Consider the following 7,453-nt stretch of genomic DNA (forward strand, 5'->3'; position numbering starts at 1 on the left):
AGTTCAGTCCTTGCTGGATCATCACATGAGGAATGGGGTTTTCAGGCTTTTTAAAGGGAGCTGGCCTTTTTAATCTCTGGGCCAAAGAAGGAAAAAAGGAGTGTTATACTTTCCAATTTGAAATTAATTTTAAGACTGTGAAAAGAAGGAGAGTTGGTATTCAACAAAGTTGAAGATGGAAGAAAAGAGATACCTATCTTTGGAGTCTGATTGGGGTGAAAAGATAGTGGAGTATAGGAATAAAGCTGGCTCTTCTAGTTTAGAAAGAGGATAAACTGGCAGAGATTTCTGGAATGGAATTTGGTAATAGCAACTCAAAGTCTGGGAATTTTGCATACCCTTGCACTCAGTGATTCTACTTCTAGAAAGTAATTCTGAGAAATAACTGTAGGTTATTTCATTCATTAAACTACAAGTGTATTTATTATGGTGCTCTTGATAATAAAGAAATATGGAAAACCTGAACATGACAAGGTTGACTTATCATGATGTTATAGAAAAATATATAGTATTTCAGAAATTATTCTGTTTATTAAGTAAAACCAAAGGGTTAAAAAAACAATATATGCAGCTACAGTAATCAAAATGCCATGGTACTGGCATAAAGTACTGGCATATATATATATAAAGGGATAGATAGATAGATAGATAGATAGACAGACCAATGGAATAGAATTGAGAATCTAGAAATAAACACATACATTTATGGCCAATTGATTTTCAACAAGGGTGCCAAGGCCATTCAATTGTGGAAAGAATAGTCTCTGGGGAGCCCTCAGCCCTGCGAAGCCAGAGACTGGGATGCCCTTAGGTGAGGGAGAGGGCTTCAAAGTTGGTGTGATGTAAGGAAGAGAATTGTAAAACAGGGCTCATACCCATCCCTGACCCGACCCTCCACCCCAAACACAAATGCTAGTGCTAATGTGCAGTGTTGAATCTTGAAAAGTAATGGCTATTGCTTAAAAACTTTCCAGTGGGGTTTCCTTGCCTGGAAGGCTCCACCCCATCCCCTCAGGTTCATACTGGGATTTTGGAGCCTCCTTAGTTAGGGCCTCTGGTACACTGACCCTCCCAGCTTTCATTATGGTCTTAGTTATACATCGAGGTTTGCTCAATGAACACTCCCCTGTTGGAATAGAAGATCCATGAGCTCAAGCTCAAAGGACGTTTTGTTCACCATTTTTTCCCAGTTTTTGGCTCAGCACAGAGGAGCAGTGTGATAAACATATCTGAATGAATCAGGATAAGATAGAGACAGGTAATTATTACTAGACAAGAGGCTTCCAAATCACTGATCCCATTAGACCATCCCTCACAAAGAAGACCATCTCCTGAGAAGATTAAGCAGGATGATGGGTTAGAGTTGGTGCTGTGGGTGAGCAGGCGGGGGATCCTGCAGCCCTTTGGGGGGACCGTGAACCCCTTTTCTGATGCTTCTATGCTTTTGTCTGCCTCTCCTTTCCACTCTGGCCATTCCTACATCACTGCATTCCCCTCGACCCATGTTCTCCGGGATGCCTGTGCACGGCATCTAGGGTCAGGCAGCATCCTTTACAAACGGTGGGCGATAGGAAGGGATGTGATTCTGTGTTGTCCTCTATTGCTCTTTGTACTACTCGATATTGATCGGAATATGGAAAATAATCCTCAGCAAAGTCTTCAGCATAAGAGCCATCGCTCCAAATACAAAGACCAAGACTTAAATTTCCAAACTCGTGTGATCATGTGATTCCATGTGATGATTAAAGACTGAATCAGAATCTTTCATGTGAGGGCCTCGGATTCTGAATTTAAAAACTTTTCCAGGAGATTTTCATGATCAGACAAGTCTAGGAAAAGTTTGCTTACATGAATAGTGTAACTAGTGAGCTATTTTAGAACCTTAGAAGTTGTTGCTTCCAGAGGAATCCTGCAGTGGGTATGGAGGCTATTGAAACATCTTCATCTTCTGTCTCAGCTTTCTCAAGATCCTTCCTTCCTGGGACCCCCTGGACTAAAGATTTGGGCTCTAGCCATGTCTCTTGTGGACTCTGCCGCACCTCAAAGAAGTGGAGAAGCTGGAAGAACTCAAAACATCATTTGCTGTGATCTCTTCCTTGCTGAAGAAACGGCATCTGAAAGGGGTGTCCTCTGGGTGTCATTTCCTTGACACAGACACAGGCAAACGTGCCCACTTGAGACCTCTGCCCTGATAAGTTTGCTGATTCCTCTTCAGCTTACTGGACCTGATGGAAACCTATCCATCCGCAAGTCCTCTTTCCTGGGCAGAGAGACAGAGGTCTGAGAAATCAGGCTGGCAGCACTTTTTATGACTCCACATGTAGGATGAACAGATGATGTGGGACACTCAGAAAGGAAGGCTGCGGCTCAGTTGTGGATAAGGCATTTTAAAGCCATTTGTACAAGGGTCCCTGGAATTTGTAGAGTTGAACCCAGTATCGGTAAAAAAAAAAAAAAAAAAGCTGGTGACAGGATGGCAAGTGGAGGTGATGGGGCCGCTTATTATTTCCTATCATCACTGCAGTGGACCACGACAGGAGGAAACGTAGTGAGATCCATTAAGAGGTGAAATTTCTTCACACGCTGCGAATGCTGCCAAGACTTATTTGGTTTCACTCTCTCAGGGGTCAGAACTCCGCCAGCAGCCAGGCGTCACTTTCTGGTCATCTGTGTTTTTATTGGAATGTATGCATTGGGTTGGTCTTAGTTCAGTGAAAGTGAGGTTGGTCTGCCTGTCCATCAGTCCCTGGAGGCACCCGGCCCGAGGACGTGCTCCAGAGACCTAGGGCTGAGGGAAGGAGTGAGTTCCTGTAAAGGGGTCCCGCCTGAAGACACACATGGCCTCAGCCCACCCACCAAACTTGGCCACTGCTGACTCATCTGTGGAATGGGGACCTCCCCAAAGATAAGGGCACGGAGGAGACCCTTCACACCTGTTTTCTCCCTGTCCATCCTCTGTCTTTGGAGGTGAGTCACCAAGTGCAGCCCACACTCAAGAAGGGCAGTTAGGGCGGGGGCTAAGCCCCGCTCGTGGAGGGGGAGTATTTACAAATATAATATTGGGAACCAACTTTGGCTTTGTTGATTTTCTCCGTGATATACAAATCCTTTTTAAATGAACCTTTTTTTTTTTTTTTTTTTTTGGTGGTCAAGGATTCTTTCTACTCAAAGAAAAGGAAAATCACCAATTGAGAGCATTCTTTTAAAATTTTCCTGAACTCTGAGGCACTCGATACAACGGACCCGTTCCTCTTTCCGGAAACTTTATCTTTCCTTATGTCGTTGCCCTTGGCAGCGCTTCTCTGCAGAGATCTGCACCCTTAACCTCTCCAGCATGCAGCCCCCGGCCCCGATGTGGTTTCCTTCCTAAGGGGTAGAGACGAGCCCTGAACTCCATCCTGGCCACTCCACCTCAGATGCTCCTGTTTCGTCAAGAAGCCCACACGCTTAATACCCAGCTTACGATCTTTTCCCCAAATAAATCCCCACCCTGAACTTCCCTGGCTTTATACATGGAATGATTATTCAAACTTAAGACATTTTTCTTTTCTTTTTTCTCTTTTTTTTGCCTCCTATGTTAATCCATCACCAAGCTGTATGGATTTATGTGTTTTGTTTTGTTTTGAATTTCTAATACCTCACTATGAAGTAATGGATAGGACATGGTCTTTGGACTCAGACCCAAGCACAAATCCTGGCGTGTTACCTGTACTTTTCCTGGCAAATTACTTGACCTTTATATGCATCTGCGTCCTCGTCTCTGTGTGGGAGTCAAGCACACGCTGTGGAGTTTCTGTGAGGAGGCGATAAATGCCACGTGTGAAGGGTGTGCTGCCGTGGTCCCCAGCCCCCGTGCGCACCGGCCCCCCCTTGCTCCTCACATCTCAGCACCCGCCTCCTGGTCCACACCCTGTAAAGGTGATGGGGACAAGGGCATCTTACATAGGAAATACCGCTCCCATCAGGCAGTGCCCTCACTCCATGGCCTTGGAGAGCCCAGAACCTTCAGGGGTCTCCAGAGCCCACCCCATCTGCCTCCATGAACGCTTCCAGTCATATCCCACGTTTACCCATAACAGCCTGGATCAGAAGTTCTCTGTCTTCAATCACTTCCTGCCTGTTCCATGCACTCAGCCCTTTATTACCCAGAGCTGCCTCTGGAAGGCCTTCTCACCTTCCATCCATGTACACGGCCAAACCCCACACCCCTAAAACCCACCCCCAGTCTTTCCTCTGCCAGAGGCCTCATGGCCCCTACAGCCAACCAGCGCTGCTGCTGCCCCTGTGGTCTCACCACCTCTCCATGAGCTCCCAGGGGCCCTGCAGGGCAGGAAGCATGAATGAAGGATTGTAAATGTAAAGGGAGATGGAGGTGGAGCTGGGCTGCTGCTTTCTGTCAGGATTCTGGCTCTGTGGGAGCATCAAACTCTCCTCTAAAAGCACCTTTCTCTTTCCTAACCCTCGAAGTTGGGTTCTGAGAGAAAAAAAATCACCCCCTTGCACCATACAAAACACCGGGGTCCCCTCAGGCACCTGAACAGGAGTTCCGGAGTGAGCTTCCTTCTGACAGAACTACAGGAAAATGTCCATTCTGGCAGGGAACCTGGGGCTCTGGCTGCTTTACAAACCTCACAGGACATGGTGGGGGACTTACTGGACGTGGGCAGGACAGGCCAGCGCTCAGGGCCCTGGGCACTGCTGAGGAGCGCCCTTTGCCCAGGCTGGATGTCAGTGAAGATTTTAACTCCCGCGGGCAACTGTGCCTTTCCAGGGACCTGGATGGAAGGCTGGTCTGAATACAGGATTCTCAGATGCTCCAGGATGGGGAGCATGGCTCTAGGCTCGCAGCCCGGCTCCGAGCCCACCTCGGTCCTCACAGTCCCTGGGGCCTTGCTCATGCCCGGGGCCACCTAGTCCAGGGTCTGTGCTCTGTCCATGCATCCCTTCCTGCATCCACTGCCGGGGATTCACACTGGGCGTGAGCTGGACTGGGGACACAGAGCTAGGAGAACGCCTTGGGGGAAAGGGACGTGGGGCCATTTGGGAGAGGAACTCTGGGCTCTGGGCTCTGCAGGATATTCTAGAAGGACGTACACAGGCTCCTGGTGGGCCCATCCCCTTGGCCCCATGGCCTCCTCATTCTGCTAAGAGTACGTGGCCATAGGAGGCCCTCGTGGAGCCCCGCCGAGTACAGGGCCTGGAGGACTTGTCCTCCTGCTGCTAAAGCCAGCCAGCCTGATCTGGAGACAACATAAGGAGAAACACCAGGCAAACGGGAGGACCCCAGGACCCCCACCATGTGGGAGAGGAAAGAGCCCCTTTCTACTGAGAAACGGCCCTGCTTCTCCCCACAAAGACACACTGGCCAGTGTCTCAGCCCAAGACAAAGAACTACAGTGCAGCGTCCATGCCCAGGACCTGTGCTGTGGAGGCATGTGCCTTGCGAGGCATGCTGACTGGGGCCGCACGGGCAGCTGCTGCTCTAGCCCTTCCCTGTGGCCGTGGTGTCCTGCCTGCTCACTCCCGCCGCCCTGGCTGGTGCTTCCAGGGGCTCCTACAGCTTAGACTGGGCCGCATGCCACATCCTGGACTCTCTGACACTGGGCCAGGGGGCTGGAGTCACCAGGAGCCACCAAGGGTGTAGCTGAGTGTCCCTCCAGGGCAGGTGTGGACGCCCATTGCTCTGCCCTGGGCACACTCGGGAGGCCAGAGAGGTGGTGGCAATGCAGCCAGTGGTGAGAGACCTACTTTCTTGTCTTGTGTTTGGGATGTGATGCTTGAGCTGCCTCTGAGCCGTGTCTGTCTGGGTCCGTGTGGTTCAAAAAGAGCAATCTCGCTGCTGTGACAAGGGGAGACGGGTGGCTAAGAGCCTGGATGGAGTCAGGGTCCAGGGCCAAATCCTAGCCCTGGGACCTAGGAAAGTTCCTGGGAAACCCTCAGAGGCCCCTAAATGCGGATGCTCAGAACAGCACCTGGGGCATGAGGCAGGCTCGCAGACTCCGTACGCTGATGTTCAGAGAGCCCAAGATCCCGGACCGGGATGTGGGAAGGGTTTTGTCACTGGTGGGGTCACAGGTGGGGTCACTGGGTGACAAAGCCCTCTGGGAGCTGAGGCTCCTCGTCTGGCCCCAGAGAATATTCATGGTTCCTACCTCCCAAGGTCACGAGGAGGATTGAAGTCCACACACGTGATACACAGGGTTATTCTACGTGCTTTTGACCAGCACGTAGGAGAAAAAGTCAACCCATGCAGTCTGTCCAGGACACGGAAATACACGCTCAGCTCCTGGGCAGGAGCTGCACCAAGTCCTTCTGTGTCTTGGCCGAGACCTGTTTTGCCTGTGTCCATGAGCAACCCTGACTGTTGTCAGGTGAATGAAACGGCTGTGTGGACGGCTTTTTACAGCAGAGTTCTAATATCAAAGACAACTTGATCCCACGATTTTTCTCATCACTGTGTCAACCTCTCCCTTGCCCACTCCCATTTTCATCCTCTTCTTGAATGTCACCTCCACCTGGATTTTCCCTGGAGCATCTGCCTTGGGACCCCCAGCCATTATAAAGTCCCCAGAATCACATATCCTTTTTCTCTCCCGATGGGCATTAGCCAAGTAGCGTCACACCAACTGAGGTTTGTCTGGGCTGGAACAGGGGCCTCAGGAACAAGCCAAGCTACCCAGTTTGAACCCACAGCCTTGCTTCTTAAGAACACTTACTCCTTGATCTAACTAATTGCAGAACAATACAGGGAAAAGTATGGAGCAAAGAGGTGACCTCTATGTAAACATGTGACTCTGTGTAAGGTTAGGGGGCGTTTGGATCCCTGAAACTGACATGCACCTCGACTTTTGACAGCCTTTTTCTGTGAAAATTTTGGCAACGCTGGTCAGAATCCCAGAACGGGCCCAGCCCTCCCTGATGTGAGCGCATAAACTGACAGCAGCGGACACGGACTGCTCTGGAAATGGGTTTGTTCTGAGCCTCCTGATTTCTTGGCCGAATGTGCTTTGGTCCAGTTTAGCTAAGTAGGGAAAAATTGCTTCCCTGCCTGGAATTCTGAAAGGTGATTCATTTTGGTGGAAGTGCTTATAATTAAAAACAGTCACAACAAAAACGAGGAGTTAGAACATATGAGTCCCGGACCGTCGCCGAGCCCAGGATGCCCCGCTGCAATGACAACAGATGTGAGAGCAAATTAAATTTACAGCTCGCCTGTGCCCCTTTCCAGGGGCGAGCTCTCAAAATTGGTCGGTTTATGCAAGTGATTAAAAAGTGTGGAATGCCTTTCTTGGAAATGATTATGCATATTTAAGAGTCATTAGGATGTCAGAAATACATAGGTGTGAATGTCAGGATGAAGGGATGCTTGCTTCAGGTGAGTGTGCTGCCAACAGAATCCCCTGATGCAGAAGGAACAGGGACGCGGAGAGGGTAAGGGCTGTGCAGGTGGTGC

The sequence above is a fragment of the Balaenoptera acutorostrata genome, chromosome 2 (genome assembly GCF_949987535.1).
Source record: "Balaenoptera acutorostrata chromosome 2, mBalAcu1.1, whole genome shotgun sequence".
Taxonomy (NCBI): Eukaryota; Metazoa; Chordata; class Mammalia; order Artiodactyla; family Balaenopteridae; genus Balaenoptera; species Balaenoptera acutorostrata.